Genomic DNA, 17091 nt, shown 5'->3' with positions numbered 1-17091 from the left:
AAAAACACTTTTAACTGTATTTCATTTGTGTATTATTTCTGTTTAAATTTTAAAAGAAATCATAGAACATAAAATTTTAGTGTACGGTTTTTATTTTCATTGTAAAAATTGGACATTAATATTATGTATTAAAAAGTAGAATCTTTTAATTTTAATGATGCACTGCTTTAATTAGATTTTGCTCCGTTTCTATAGCATCATGAGATGCCATATAAAATAGAAATTGGCGAAATTTGTTTATTAGATATATTAGTGATTGTAACTGGGAAACTAACTCTTTCTTTCTCTCTCTTTGTCTAACAGAAGGTTTTTATCCACAGGAAATAGACATTGAAGTGTTGTTTTTGATATTTCTTATATTAACACGTTAAGCACCATATCAGACATTGATGATTGACTCTGTGATTTTCTTTTGAGTCACTTCAGTCACTGGTGATTGACACTACACTTTCATTAAATCGCTGGTGATTGACTTTGTACTTTTTATTCAAGCTGCGTTTTTCATTGTAGAGCGACAACTTCAATTTCACAATTAAATTTATTTAATATATTTGAATATATAGATCACAAAATAGTACTTGGAAATGCATGCAATCTTATCGCAGATTTACACAGATGTTTGGCTATCAGCATACCAGAGAAATCGGATATTGCAGCTAAACAAAAAGGATGCCAAAGTATATTTTATGCTTAACTTGTTTGTAGACGTTAACTTGTTAATAGGTAACGTTTAACTTGTTAATAGACGGTGAAGGGCAAGTGGCCACTGATGACATATCTAGCTGTCAATATAGTTCGTATGAATAAAAAAAAAATAAGTATGAAATTTAAATTCGTGAAAAAATTAAAACTATGGTGGAGTGATTGGGCCTTTGGCTTTGTTGATTACTTTAAATATTTAGATAATGGCGAACAGCAAATCGCCAAAGAATGCTAGTTATTACTACATTTTTATTCCAATTAAATAATTTTCCCAATTGCAGTTTTTCTTTAATTTAGATTCAATATTAAAGCGGAAGAAAATAACTTAATTTTTAACACTAAATTTACCACGAGTGGTCAAATGACCACTTTCCAATAACAGTTCCAATGTAGTAGTGTAAAACCGATACTTTTAGTATTAAAACATGATTAAACAAAAATTATCTTTCCTTCTTTTTTGTATGAATTAATAATTTTAATGAAGTATTATTCGCTGAAGGAAAATCATATGCTCAAGTCAATAATTTTTACATCATCTTAAAATTCAAAGATCGTCTTTTCAATGGCATCGATTATTTTGCCGCACATGTCCTTTTATTTCTTTATTAATTTTTAAAACTACTTTTAGCTTATTTTACAAAAATTATTTATGAAGCGAAACTCAAACCATTTTCATGGTTGCTATTAATATTTTTTCACTTTCGTGATCAAGATATGAAGATTTGGCTTATTCTTTCATTATGAATAGGTTTCAATATAAGATATGCTTTTAATAAAATTTTGCTTTACATACATTTAGGATTTAATTTTAGAATTATGCAATAGGTGAAAATATTTTACTTCCAATTTTAAACATTACTGTTTTACCCCATAAAACTGGGTGTATAAAGAGAAAAATAGATAAATCCATAATACAATGAACAGAACAGTGTAAGACTGCTAAAATAGTATATGTTTATCAAACTTGAAGATTTAAAAATATTTTACTGAAGAAATTATTAAAACCAAGTTATACACAATATCTGATGGCAAGCCAACTGGACTTCAAAGGTGGTTACCAAATAAGAAAGTAAACTAAGAAAGAATAAGATATACAAAAGATCACTCCAACTGAACTCACGTCCAACAACCATTTAAAATGTAACTGCAACAACATTCTCTTGCAGTTACATTTTAATTGGCACTAAGATATGGAACTTAATATCATTAGAATGATATGAGCACAGTAAAGAAAGTATGTGTACGGTTATTAAAATAACACGGCTTCAATATCTATCTTAACTTGGTGCTTAAAAATGTCTTTTCGATGGAATTGGGGACATCAAGTTACCTATATAGGATTAAATTAAAATAAACGCAAACAACATTTCTGGAGAAACAACTAGTAGCCAGAGACGGCTAATCATTCAATAAAATACCATAAAAACCTTAAAGTGAAAGATGGAAATAAGTCATTACCAATTACATCAAAGAAGTTATCAATAAAGTCCAAATAATCAATATTATGACCATCGAAAATCTCAGGAGTCTCGCCAGTATTCAGGCCAATCCCGTACTAGTATTCAGGATTCGAAAGAGCAGGCTAAAGCTTTTACCTTACAGTCAGTCTTACTTTATGGTTCCCCTCATTTGGGGATCACCCAGATGAGCAAAATGCTAATATTTCAAAACCAGCAGTTGTGCGAAGTATAAATGCCCATAATATATCAAACATAAACGTAAGGTCTTGCAAAACCATCTTGAACTTCAAAATAGTTCCTGAAACAGTTTTTGATAAAATATCCTTAATTTAATCCAAAGTATATTACCAAAAACTGTTTCAGATCCATATTGATCTTCTTAAGGATCTTCCTGATTATCCTATTATTTCAAGCTCCCCAAAATGGCATCGAATCGTTTTGGAACATACATTCAACTATTTCCCATCGGTTAAAAGAAGTGTTGTTTTTTAATTGCAAATCAGAATGAATTTTTGAAATTTTTCTAAATTATTATTGACACACCCCAACCACTTTGCATTGCAATCATTTGAGTCCCTAATTATAATTAATTAGGCAGTGCTACCAGCCATGATTTTCAATTCCAGCAGGTGCTATTTTAGACTTCTTTTTAAGTTCTGTATTGTCTTTCGATCAAGCCATTTGCTTACAGATGATACGTATTTATAGTATTTGTATGAAACTCAAGATATTTTCTCAAGGCTTGAAAAGGTTGGCTATCAGATTGCTAATTTCGGTCAGATGTTATGCGATTCCGGATTCCAAAGTGACAAACAGGTGTATATCAAAGCTTTAGCGTTTGATTCTGCTGATTAAACTTCCGATGACACAGTTTCAATCCATCTTATATAATGACCGATGACAGTTAGAAGATATTTGAAACCTTTGCAAATGCGTAATGGTCCAACCAAATCTATCTTTAACCCTTTCTAATCGAAAAGGTAATTCGATGCATAATTATTCACTTAATGCTTAGACTTGTTTATTACACCAAAAAAATAAATACATTATTTTAATTTGAATTTTCCCTGAGAAAATGAATCTACATTTTCTTACTACTTTGTAGGTATTTTTAATAATTAAAATTTAAAAAAGAAATAAATAAAATGTCAAAATGATGCACCGTCTTGAATGGGGAGTGAGAGGCACCATTCGAGTGCAAAGCGTTAAATGGTGGAATCTGTGTGTGGGTTGCTGGAATTTTTGTGTAGGTATGTAGATTTGTCAAAACTGATTGTACATTTCTGTAAACATTAGACCGTTGATATGATAAAATGCTTTAGTAGTCATAGGAATTGGGCAGTTTTTATTCATATTGAACCATATGATGAAACATTTTGCTTTCAATTTTGTTGTGGATCTTATACCAGGGTGAGATAACTTGTGGAATAACGAAAATTCTGTAGGTATGTATGAAGGATTATAATTCATAGAAATACTTAGTAGATTTTCTTGTCGCTGTGCGGCACAGAAATTTATAAGATTTATAAACTGGGATTGCTTCTCATTATCTTCAACTTAATAAAATAAACTTTTATCAACTGTAAATTAACTCAGATGACACTGAAATGTTGTCTATTTGGGAGAGTGTTCAACAATACTATTTTCATCCTCTTGGATAAATTGAACATCTGTTGAGAACTGATCAATGTATGACAGTTATCTAGCTTGTCATAGCAAAGATTTTTTTAAAAATCTTACTGGAAAGCTGGTTGGGATTGTGATCCGTGTACATTGTAAAACATTGGCCTTCTAACAGGTATTTGAAATATTTCGCTGCTTTGTATATAACTAATAGTTTTCTGTCATAGGCACAATATTTTCTTTATGTTGGTGTCGCGAAAAGTTTGGGAAAAGAAAACTCAAGAGTCATTTTTCATTGTTCACAATCTGATGTAAAACAGCCCAACGGCAGTATCGGTAGCCTCAGTTGTCGGTGATATTTCGACCTTTTATGATAGGCATGACTAAGTGCACCTTTTAAAGTTTGGAATCAGTTTCTTATTTTCTCTATTCAAGCTATATGTTTTCTGCTGTTCTTTTTCATATCATTGAGAAAAAATTGTTGAAATTTCGCACAATTTGATTTTAATCTGTGGTATAAAAATATTTGCCATACCTAAAAATCGTCTTAAATTAAGGAAATGTCTTTGTTTCCGCAAAATTACTGATTGCATCAACTTTCTTTGGAAGAGGTTTAAATTTTTCAGCTGACACTTCGTATCCCAGAAATGCAAATTTAATTTAACTGAATTTACACTTTGTCGCATTAATGCATGGGCATTATTCATTTAGCCACTCGAGGACTGTCCGAACATATCGTCAATGACATTCTTCATCAGGAGAGGCTTTTAGAAAGTCATCGAATTTGTAAAATTCTGACTCTAGTTCTCTCAACATTGTGTTCGAGAAATGTTAGAATGCCGGGGCCGCATTGCGTAGACTAAACGTCATGAATGGGAACTCGAATGAGCCAAAAGGCATGAGAATTGCTGTCTTTAGTATATTTTCCAAGAACCGAACTTTGTTGGCATATTGTAATGAGATCCATGGCTGAGAAAAGCGTTGTTTCAGCTAAGATGTAACTAAAGTCTGCTAAAAATAGAAAATGGTAATAATCGGGAATCATAACATTGCTTAGCACTCAATAGTCCCTGCAAAGTATCCAATCTCCTAATTTCTTTAAAACAAGATACAATGGATTCGACCAGTTACTCATGGATTGTCTGCATAAACCCATTTGGAACTAAATTCAAACTTCATTTTAACCTCTTTGAGTTTTTCGGCCGATAGCCTCCTAACTTTAGCGAAAATGGATCACCTCTAGCTTCGGTGTAATATTCGAGTTATGATTTTTAATTTATTGCTAACTACTTTCAGTTTTAGAAAATCTAGAAAATCGTTAATAATATTTTTACTCTGATCATATACGCTATTTAAAATTGGATTATTGTTTTTATTATTTTGAAAACAGGAAGTTCTATTAATTACTAACTATGTAGTGCCATCAATCAATTTGTGATTTTTGGAATCTACTGAGAGGTTAAAATTTGCAATAAAACCCTGCCTGTTATCGGTATGTTCACTTACGCAATTACAAAGAGTCCAAAATCGTTTGAGTAGTTTTTAGCCTACTTTTATGCCAATTACAGCAAACAACTCAAATTTCCAAATTTTTTCTATTATCTTCAGGAATTTGAGGAAAAACGCATCTCTATTCTTGTATATATTAAAAATTGGGTAATCGATTTTACCTCTGACATCAATGAAAAAAGAGATCCTGGTTTTCCTGGTCCTTTGTTTGTGATGCGATTAGAAGTTACGTGGTTGTTTACACTTAAAGGACTTGTCACCAAATTTTTATGATAGTAACATATTTTGTGACAACTGTAACTCCTATATCTTGTTTTGGATCGATAGCGACAGCAGACATGACTATACTGTTATCTGGTTCAAGTACAAACTTGAAAGCTAAGTCCACTATTCTGTTTTTGTAAACTTTCGGTCAGTCCCGTGTTTACGGTTATGGACAAATTAACGGCTATTTGGTAAAAATAGGATTTAATTCCTAAATAATATCAATCAGCGTCACCGCTTTGGACAAATCTTAGCCACTATCAGATATAAAGCTTATTAACAAGTAGACATTGAAACCACATTGTCATTAGGAAAATATCCGTAAATTTACCAGTTTTTATCTTCCGGTTTTAACTCACTCAGTATTTTTTTTTTTTTTTTTGAGTCTTTGAGTTTGCGTATAAGAAATTTAAACTATTTTTCAACTGCCCGATATTTGCCGCATCTGGATGAACTAAGCAAAATATCAGATACTTGTGACAAAATGGTACTTATTGGTGAAAGATTGGTGATAATTTTGACATCTTTATCATTTTTCACCTTTAACATTAATAATTTTTCCATCTTTTAATATAAATAACGTAAACATGTGTTTGGTTTCTTCTTGAATTTATAAACGTACTAAAGTGCATTCATAGAGTTGCAATGCCACTTTGGTTCTAGTGCTATGTTTGGCGAGTTTGGGCTCTTTCACCATTAATTAATAAGCGTCAATACTTATTAATTAACGGTGAAAGATTGACGATTAGTAGCGATAATTTTGATATTTTTATTTATTTATTTTCATTTTTAACATCAATAATTTTGGCATCTTTTAATATAAACACCGTAAATATATGCTTACTTTTCTTCTCGTAAGTTAGAAATGCTCTTAAGCTCGCTCATAGGGTTTCAATGCCAATTTGATTTTCATGCTACGTTTAGCGAGTTTTGGCTCTTTCACAATTAATTAATAAGAACTGGCAAAATATTAAGTTTGACAGAATTCGTCATACATTTATACTTTGTTTGGATTAGAGTCATTTTCACATCTTTTAAATTGTATTTCTAACTGAAGGAACCATATTTTCGGATCTGGTTTCCAAAAAGAAGGTACCCTGGAACAGGTGCGGTTGTTGCATTAATTTCAGATTCTGTGCTTTCATCGCGTTCACGCATTGTAGAATTGGACCATGTTCGAAAAAAAACCAATGAGGCGTTTTATTTGCAAATATATAATAATATCGCTTCTCTGACTCCAATAAAATTAAAATTTCTTTTATCTACAATATTTTATTTACATTTATTTCCGATATTTTATTTACGTTTATTCATGCCAATCTCCATAACAAAAAGAAAAAATACAGCTATTGTCTTTTTGGTTTCCACAGTGGCTTAATGTTGACAAACATTTTTAACTTAATCAAAAAATTCATAATGATACAATTAATCGATGGGACGGAAACGACACTACAATTAGAATTTTCCTAACATAAAATAATGCTTTCTTTTTCATATCACATCCCGATTTCTTTTCTTTTACTGATTTAAAACCCCTTCTTTTTACAATGAAAAATTAAATTTCTGTCGAGAGTAATACCACTGGGGATACTGGATGAGAGATGCTCGTTCTCTGATTCAGGTCTAAATTACGATCTGTGGATGAGTGAATGAAATGCATGAATGAAGTCCGCCCCGTAAAAAGGATTGTGACGTGTGTGTAGCTAAGTTGTACTCTTGGCCCTAGATGACGCTACTGAAAAACAATAGACGCACCCTTGGCTTAAGATGACTGACTTCTAAAGTCAGTGGGCTTGTCTACGACAAGTGCTATTAGAAACAACAACAACAAATTAAATTTCTTTCGTTCATCTCATATCTACAAGTAGCACTAAAATCTATATTTGAATTCATCTAATTCTTATGTATTGTTCCAAAATTATTATTGACTATATCATATATTTGAATCTGTTGTCCGTTGCCCATATTACTAATAATTTTTAAAGTCATGTGATACCAAATATATCTGCTAAATTTTGATTTCGAATTGGTTGATGATTCTCTAAACTCATTAACTGTAAGCAATTCATAATTATCCTCAAAAGATTAACTATTTATTCCCAATATCAACTATAACGTAATATATTAAACCAGAGTCGTATTCCCAAAACTTTCTTGCATAATCTCTCATAAAGATGTCATCCCTGAGAGCGTCTTACATGGCCCTGTCATACAATATTTACGAAATATTAACTTTTGGCGTGAATTTAGCATTTTTAATGAGTCTTTCGTATCACCCTTGGCGAGTTTTTTTGGCGATAATCCCTGGTATGTGGTTAATAGTACCCCAAAAATCGAATTTGTGTTTTAGATACGTTTTTCACAACCGATAGAAATAAAAATTGACACAAAATTGCACTTGTCGTCACAAAATCCCGTACCAAATTTGATATAATTAAGTCACTGCTTTTCTGAGGTATCGTGTTTGCATGTTTCTGAAATTACAGACCGACAGACTGTCAATTCTTTACTGGATCTAGCTCGAAACTTGATAGATATCTAGACTATAGATGTTAAATCTGTGTACCAAATTTTATCTATTACAGCTCTCTTCGTTTTGTAATCATCGTGTTAATTTGTATTTAAAAAACCTGACAGACAGACTTCCTCTGATTAGGTTTTACACAAATTTGATAAAATTCTGAAAATTTGGTGTATAGATCATCATATACTGAATTTTAACCGTCTGCCTCAAAGCGTTTTAGAGTTATTTTTGGTCACAAATAGACAGACAGACAGATAATTTCCAAAAATGTGTTTCTCGAAATCAGGGAGGTCTAAAACTTGGAATTTCGTCAAAATGTAGAGTTTGAATTTTTTGACGATTACTATATTTTCTCTATATTACGTATACGAGAAAGTAAAAATCTTTGGAAAGTCAAAGCTAAAAAAATGCATTTACTATATTTGCAAAAAGAAATATATACAGCCTTTACCTCAAATTAAGTTTACCAACATTATTTGCTTTCGCAAAAGATGGTTCAAAAATAACAATATCCTTACAGCAATTATACAACTAAACATTACTTTTATTTGAATTTTTTTCGCGCGTTGATCGTAAATAAGTTTCTGCTTTATTTGTGAATATATAGTTTTCAAAAAGAGAAGACTTTCTTAAAGTTTATCTTTGGAAAATCAAGAAAATGGACAAGACTTCCAAAAAAGTTCCTCGACCAAAAGGGAAAAGTCGTAAAAAGAAGAAGACAGGAAATTTAGGAATGAAAGTCCATGACATTGATTTAATGAATAAAAAAGAATTGCAGTATTACATCCGAAGACTAGAGGGCGAATTGAAGCAAATTCAGAACGATTGCAACCAGAACTATGGCGTCAAAAACAAACTTATATTTTTCGTCACACAACAACAAGACATATACGTGGATAGCAAGCAACGTCAAACTGCAAAAGATTTTAAAACGAATAATATAATCCACGAATTTGAAAACAACTTGAAAAATTTTCGTATTAAAACAGGGTACAATAACCTCAAAAAACACGAACAACAAACTCTGCAACAATTTACAGGTTTTTTAAATAAAATTTCAGATAAATTCTTAAAGAATAAGTTGGAAAGGAACCAAGATGCCGAAAGATTTTTTGCTGTTGAAAGTTTATTATCTGAAATTGTTACCATGGATATGATTGCTTCTGATCTGTTTGGGAATTATAAAAATTGGTCCAAGGAAATATCTTTAGAACATGTTATAAAATGTAGAGATGCCATGCAGAAATTCAATGCCATTAAGATAAGGATTTTAAACAGCATTTGGGATTTTGATTTTTCTGAAGAGGAACCGATTTCGATTGAAATAGAAAAAATGCAATTTTATTTCAATGAACTACATGAGGATAATGTGAAAGCTAATCAGAAGTGGCGGGAAAAGGTCATATTTTTGGAAGATCAGTTAGAAAATATTTATTCGGACTTAAATAAAGCTTTGAATCTAAATGAAGAATTGAAAAAACAAAAGAATGAACTAAATACCACAACAGCTTTTTCAAAGCGAGAGAGATTAAATGAAGAATTTTACAACAGTGAGACAACAAATCTTGAGATTGATAAACTTTCGATTCTTAATTTTGAACTAAAAGATAAACTTAAAAATGTAGAAAAAGTAATGTTGAACTTAAAAAATAAATTTTTATCTAATGTGAGAAAAATTTACAGAATAGCTGAATTCAAATCTTTTGTCGCTGAAGAACTTATGCGATTAGGTTTAGCAATAAAAGAAGCCGAAATTTATGATACGAAAGACAAAATAAGTCATTTAGAAACCAAGTCTAGTGGAAAAATTAGACAAGATCCCGAGAGAAATTACAGACGGATTAAAATGAATTGCGTCGCATCTGATAATTTGTTTGTTCCTCCAGTATTCTAAAATCATTTTAAACCTTTCACTTTTAGGAATCAGATTTATAATTGAATTATTAATGTTGTAATTTTTAGAAATTTTCATTAATAAAATTGTGTTTCAATTTATGGTTTGGTGTGGCGAAATATATATTTTGATGCATTTTGATGATCATAAAAACCTACCAATTCATATCGTTAAAGATACCAGCAACGCCAAGTCGCCAAAATAACAGATGTACAGCCCAGTAAGAAAAAAAATTAGTGCACAAATCAACGATACGATTGATAGAAAAACTATTTTCCTTGTTTGTTTGATTTATCATATTGGCGTCAAATATTCAAGAAGCACATTAAAGTAGATTTCAACCAAATTCCTTTTATAACCAATATTAAGCATAAATAATTTGAGTTCGACTTGAGAATAATATCAAGTCACAAAATATAGTTTTTTTTTTCATAATTTCCCTAGGTACTTTTCCATTAGCCGGGTGCAAATGTCACCAATTGTGAACCAAACGCGAATTTGGCGTAAGAAATTTGGCGGAATTCTACATTATTTGGTGATTTTTCGCTTGCGCCCGGCTAACAGAAAAGTACCTTTCCCTCTTTAATCTTGATGATTCTTATAGCAATCCTAAAAGGCATTTGTTGCTATTTCTTGTAGCGATCTAAGATGGCGGATTTTTATTTAGTTTTGAATGGTTAACACGAATTTGTCACGATTGGCGAGAAACCGCACATTGTTCTTATCATAATTTGTAAACAACAAATTGCACATAATAGCTTAATGTAAGTTTAAGTTTTCCTTAAAATTTTTGCATCTCCCCCCCCCTCCAAAAAAAAACACAACAGATTCTGATATCACCATCTACTTTTTTCATTACCTACAATTAATATAATAATCAGTTTATATAAGCCTAGCTTTATTCTTTTCCCCTTAACAACAATATTATTTAATATTGTATTCTTTATCTAACCAGAAATTATATTTTAAGCCATGCTAATGACAGGATTTCATTTACCACTCTACCATTTTATTTGAATTCAACGAAAGTTTGGCACAGTTTAACCAAAAATGGCTCCTGCTCCAGTAAAATCCAAAATCCTTCAGTTACCACTTTCATATACAAATAGCTTGTATGCTCGCCCGATCTCAAAATTTTTGATAGCGTCTAATTTTGTAAAATCCCATTGTAATTTATTTTCCTGGCATTGTGAATCCACCCCAAGAATTAGTTCATTATCATAAAACAGGAGATTTAACAAATCTTTAATGAGGTGTATATATGAAGAACTGTACATTTTCAATAGGGTTCATTCGAACATTATAGGGTTCATTCGAACAGTTTAACTGTCGTTTTGATGGTTTAGATATAGATAATATTCCCAGATCGTAATTAAGGATAATTTAGATTAATCTAACCAAAGTCACATCTGAACAATGTTATTCATGTTAAAAATTATTTAAAAAATGTAAATTATTTTTGACATTGTATGAGCTGTTAGCTTGATTATGCTTTTGTAACTTAGTTGAGAATTTGTTCAGTGTATTGTTTCTGAAAGCTAAGCAACAAAATAAAAAATAAATGGATAGTATGAAAACTTATTTATTTGAATTAGTGAAGCTTTCACAGATCATTGGTAGAATAAAAAACATCAGTCTAGAAATTTTCAAACGAAATGTTCAATTATTAAATAATATAATGATACAGAAAATTAGGAATGTCAACGGCAACGAAGGTTCATTGATTCGGAAGATTGACATTTATTGATGCTTGAAAGCATTGATTTATGCCTAGAAAAAATTTATTTGCGTTGATTTGAAGTGTTTGTATCCACGTTAATTGCCTTAAAATATTACAAGAAAGGCCAGGGAATGAATGCAAATGCTTCTTTAGTATCTCCTATATATATGTTCAATAGAATTCAGGTAAACACAAACAGTATTTTTTATTCTATTTACTTATTATTAATTAACTTGCAACCTTAACTCTGTGAAATGGAATATTATCGTCAATAAAAGGGAATCAGAACCAATGGTTGCCAGAAATGAACATATATACTTTCAAAGATGTCATCTCTATTTCTTATTGTAGTTACAGTAACACGAGGACAATACATATATTAATACGGTTGCCTACACTAATTCCGCCTCAAAACAGCTGCCTTTTCTGAATTGTAAGTGCAAAGGCTCATTTCTGATATCAAGATACCAGAAGTTCGTCACATCAGTAATCATAAAGAATTTATTTTTGGATTCTCTCTCTTTGGATTTGAATTCTTCAGTAAACGGTGTGGCATTTCCTTATTATTTGGGTCCAACTGGGATAACTACGGATCCAGTTTGAGCTACTTTTTCTATAAGAAAAAGTAGCTCTATCTATATTTTTCTCTAAGACCATCAGTGATAAAACAATTCATAAGTCTTCTTGTATACAATTGTGATGCAACATTTCGTATTGATGCTGAGATATTGGAAGAAAACTAACGATAAATCACTGATATGTGATGTTTTTTACCTCAATTTTCTGCCATTATTTACACACATAACCAGCTGGAATAGTCTCCGAACACTTTCTCGCATACTCTCTAATAAAGATGTTATCCCAGTGAAAGCCTTGTAAAGCAATAGAGTACAATATTTGAGGTATTAATTTTTGGCGTTAATTTAGCATTTTTACTGAATCTATCATGTCATCCTTGGTGAGTTTTTTGGCAATTCATCCCTGGCATGCGGTCAAAAGTATCCAAAAGTTGAATTTGGGTTTGAGACGCGTTCTTCCCAACGGATTGAAACAAAAGTTTGTCACAATATTACACTTAAAGTCACAAAATCACGTACCAAATTGGTTATGCTCAAGTCATTCTGTTTTTGATTAATCGCGTTTACATCTTTCTGAAAGTGCAGACTAACAGACGGTCAACCCCTTGTTGAATTTCGCTTAAAACTTGGTAAGTGTCTATATTAATGATGCTACATCTATGTAACAATTTTTATCAATCTAACTAACACTCTTTGTTTTGAAGTTATCATGTTAACATATATTCTGACAGCCGAACAGACAGACTTCTTCATTTTGCTCAAAATGTGACAGAAATCTACAAATTTAGTTTTGAGCCTGCATATCAAACATCATCCGTCTAGCTCACAGCATTTTTCATCTGTTTGTCACAGTCAGGCAGACAGACAGATGAACGTTTTCCAATAATGTGTTGTTTCGAACTCAGTGAGTTCTAAAACGTGAAGATTCGTCAAAATCTTGGGTTCGAATTTTTTGACGATCACTATATATTTCATATACAAGAAAGTAAAAAAACAGTCATTTTGAACTGTCTTAGCTCTTGGACATCCAGCTACAACTCTTCAAAATGCTGTTCCTTCATTTTGGTAACTTCCATATTTAAAAAATGACGGACAACTGAGATTTATGGATCGAGCTATTTCAGGATGTCCTTTACCTTCTATCATCTGACTTCATTTAGATGTCCTTTTTGATATACAGAACACTAGGAAAACATGAACAAAAGGCTACTTTTTTGCAAAATTTTATTTACCTTGATTTGATTTATGTTCGTAAATGATTCGTATTTGTAATCATAAATTCCTCTTTCGTAATCGTAATTTATTCATAATCGATTTTTCCCTTAATATCTAATGTATTAGAATTTTGAAATTTAATTTTTTTTCATATTCTCGATGACAATATTTTTTTAATATTTGAGAAAAATTAATTTCACGATGATATAATATTTATGGTAATAAATAATAAATAAAAAAATTGAAAAGTAAAAAGAAATTGCTACTTTTAAAAATCTACTTTTTCTTGAACAAATAAAATTGGGATCTAAAAAAATTAAAATCATTGTATCAAACACAATTCTGTGAAAAATATGGCTAAATATAGGGATGACGAATATTTTTAGAGCGGTTATTACGTAACCAATATCAAAAAGTCACAAATACAAGTGATCAATACTTTTTCAAAGAGGGGTGTGATTCAAATCCTTCATACGATCTTACTGATGATATTTCGATTACAAGTTTTGGATCACGATAGAAACTAACAATCGATACGATATCACTGAAATTTGCCGGAGCGGTGACGATACGATCTGTCCAATGGAAGCTCTTGAAAGAAATCTGTGATTCGATTGAAAAGTGAACAGACCGGTTATTGGAATTATCGTATCGTATCATTGAATTGCATATCACTGAAATTTATCGCAGCGGTGATTTCACCGGAAAGTGCGAGGCTTCACTGGAAAGTGCGAAGTCACCACTCCACTTTACGGGAGTAACCGATATTCGTATTTGATGATGCACTATTCCATACAGATCATTTTTTATTGCTCGTGACATGATTGACTTTGATTACATGTACTCTGTTTACTGCTGGCGCCATCTATTGGTAGAATATAGGACTAAAGTAAACATTTTAAAGAAATGCATATATTTTTAACTCATCTTTTCCAGAAAATGGTTCTGGCGCAGTATGGCCAAAGATGGCTCTTGCGCCATAAAACCAAACCAGAAAATGGTTCACTCTAATAAATAAATTAAATAAATAGTTTTGAGAAAAAAAATAAAATTTAAGAAGTAAGCTGAAACAGATAAATTAATTCAATCACACGTTAATTAAATTAGTAAATTAAGTATTAATTACAATTAATAAATTTTATATTTAATATTAAGTAATAATTTTTAATTAATAATATGATTGAAATAACAGATATTTGGAACGCATATTTAAAAATAACAATAGCAATATTATTTGTTATTCAAAAAAATCGTGGATTATGCATCTCTAGCTAAATATCTCTAAGCGATTATCTCTTTCAATGGCCATTTTTGTTTAGCACGAAATATTTGCCTAAAATATTTATTGTTAAAATATTTCTCTAGATAAAGCCTAAATTTCCTAAATAATCGCTAGGAATTCAAATTATTTTGCTGATACTTTGTTTAATACTTTTTTTTTTTCATATAAGAGAAAATAAAAAGAACATACACTAAAAAGAAAGCTACATGTCAAATCAAAATTAATAACCTCTTTTTTAGTTTGGAGAGAGCTTTGCCTTCTGCCTTTTTCTGTCAAGCACCCGTTCATGATTATAACCATTTCGGAAGAAGCCATTTTCGTCACAAGCATAATCTGTTGATGTCCAAACCATGTCTCATCATGTTTCCTCGATTCTGAGCCAATTTATATAAGTGTTACTCCAATAGGATTATGAAAAACTTACAAGAAAGTTAGTTGAATCTAGTAGGAGAACAAAAGTAATAATAAAAGAATAATTTAATCATTAATTCAGCAGATCTTTTTGTGAGTATGGAATTAATAATGTTGTTATTGTAACAACTAAACTTTAGCTCAGACAAGCAACAACTCAACTCATGTTTACCCAAGAACTTTTACCTTTGTAGAATTCAGTAATAAAAACGGTTGCGTTGCTAGCTCCCAATATGCATTTTGTTTCTTTTATTTGTACTTAATTAATTGCTTTTTGTTTTTACCAGAATTTATCGATAACCTTAACAGTTGTTACCCATTCTTCTGCAGCAACAAGTAAAAGAAGTAGAGATTTAAACCTTCGATTAAAAATCAAAACCAAAAAAATAATATCAGAAAAATTCTGGAAGATAAGAGGAAACAAATTGCCTTTTTCTTTTTTTAAGAAAAATTTGGATTTTTTTTTGGTCAATGCTTTTTTTTGTAGAAGAAAGAACATTTTTATTCGAATAATAATTATTGAGACAATAAAAAATAAAATTGAGCCCCTTTTAACATTTTGTTTTCTGAAAACAAAAAGCCATCAGAGCAATTGAATTTTGCTTGGAACGGAGGCTAAAACTTGTGTAGAGGTTGCGCTGTAATTTGCATTCTCTTTAATTAGTTTTCCTTCGCTAGTATATTTCATGATGGAAATTTTGTATTAAAATATTTTGTTCCGCAGAATTTCATAAATTTTTCTTTTGTCGCCCATCTCTTGAACACTAGTGTTGGTCATGTTACAAACTTGTTACAGCTTGTGATTTTTGTTGTGAAAAGTCAAGAATTATTTGTACACTAATTATTATTCTATTGCGATAGGTCTGGTTTGCCAAGAGATAAATATTGTAGCTGCTTTCAGAAAGAGAAAGATTGACTTTGAAAAAAAAAAAATAAAAGATAAAATAAATTTTAAAAAAGACGCCATCATTTGAAGCTAACATCACTCTCCCTTTAACTTTATTTTGTGCTATAATTCTTTCTCTAAAAACAATTTCTTTGTCTTTTTCTTCTTGCCCTATGGTAATTATAATTTATTTTTTATTATTTTAATACCTGTTTTACCTGCTACTATAAGATTTTTGAGCTAAAAATGGATATTTCATAAACATGAAAAAAGGATATGATGAAGGTTGTACATAAAATTTGCAGAATATGGCTATTAATAAATGCTCTAATTTAGAAAATAGCCCTAAATTAATAATGCAAATTATTAATTAATTATCACTACATTATGAATTGTTATATAATTCGACTATATGCATACCGTATTATGAAAAGGGGACTTGCGAGATTTTTAAAAGTAGTATCATAATTTTTCAGAATAAATCTCAATTTAGGGAGTCTTTGTCTATATCTCTCGGTAAACGATTCCGTCTAATGATTTGTAAAGAAAAAGTAAAGCTGTATGTTATTGTTTTGCAATATAGTCTTATTCCTAGTTCTTTCAGACAGCATATTTATTGCATTAACTTATATGAAAGATAAGTAATAGAAGATCACAGATCATTTTGAGTACCATACACATACAGTTAATCTTGGAGGGGCTAGACAGGGAGAAAGTGCTTCAAAATGACAAAAGTGGGAAACATAATCATATTTCCTTATAATGATATTCCAGAAAAATAATTTACTTGCTTTATTCCAATATTATCGTTTCGCATTTCTTTATCGGGACAATCTTCTATTTTTGCCAAAATATCTACCCAGTTTTCAAGGTACTGCCATTAAGAATTCGGGGGAAGAATTAACGCCTGCTTTATATACAAACAAACAAATTATAGCCAGAAGTTTCCATTTTCTTTTGAATGAGAGGGAATCCAAAAAATTATCCGAATATGCCATTGTCTGATGTATAAATGTACGATTT

The sequence above is a fragment of the Argiope bruennichi genome, chromosome 5 (assembly GCF_947563725.1).
Source record: "Argiope bruennichi chromosome 5, qqArgBrue1.1, whole genome shotgun sequence".
NCBI classification, from domain to species: domain Eukaryota; kingdom Metazoa; phylum Arthropoda; class Arachnida; order Araneae; family Araneidae; genus Argiope; species Argiope bruennichi.
The sequence above is the reverse complement of the archived record's forward strand: the minus strand, read 5'-3'. Positions refer to the sequence as shown.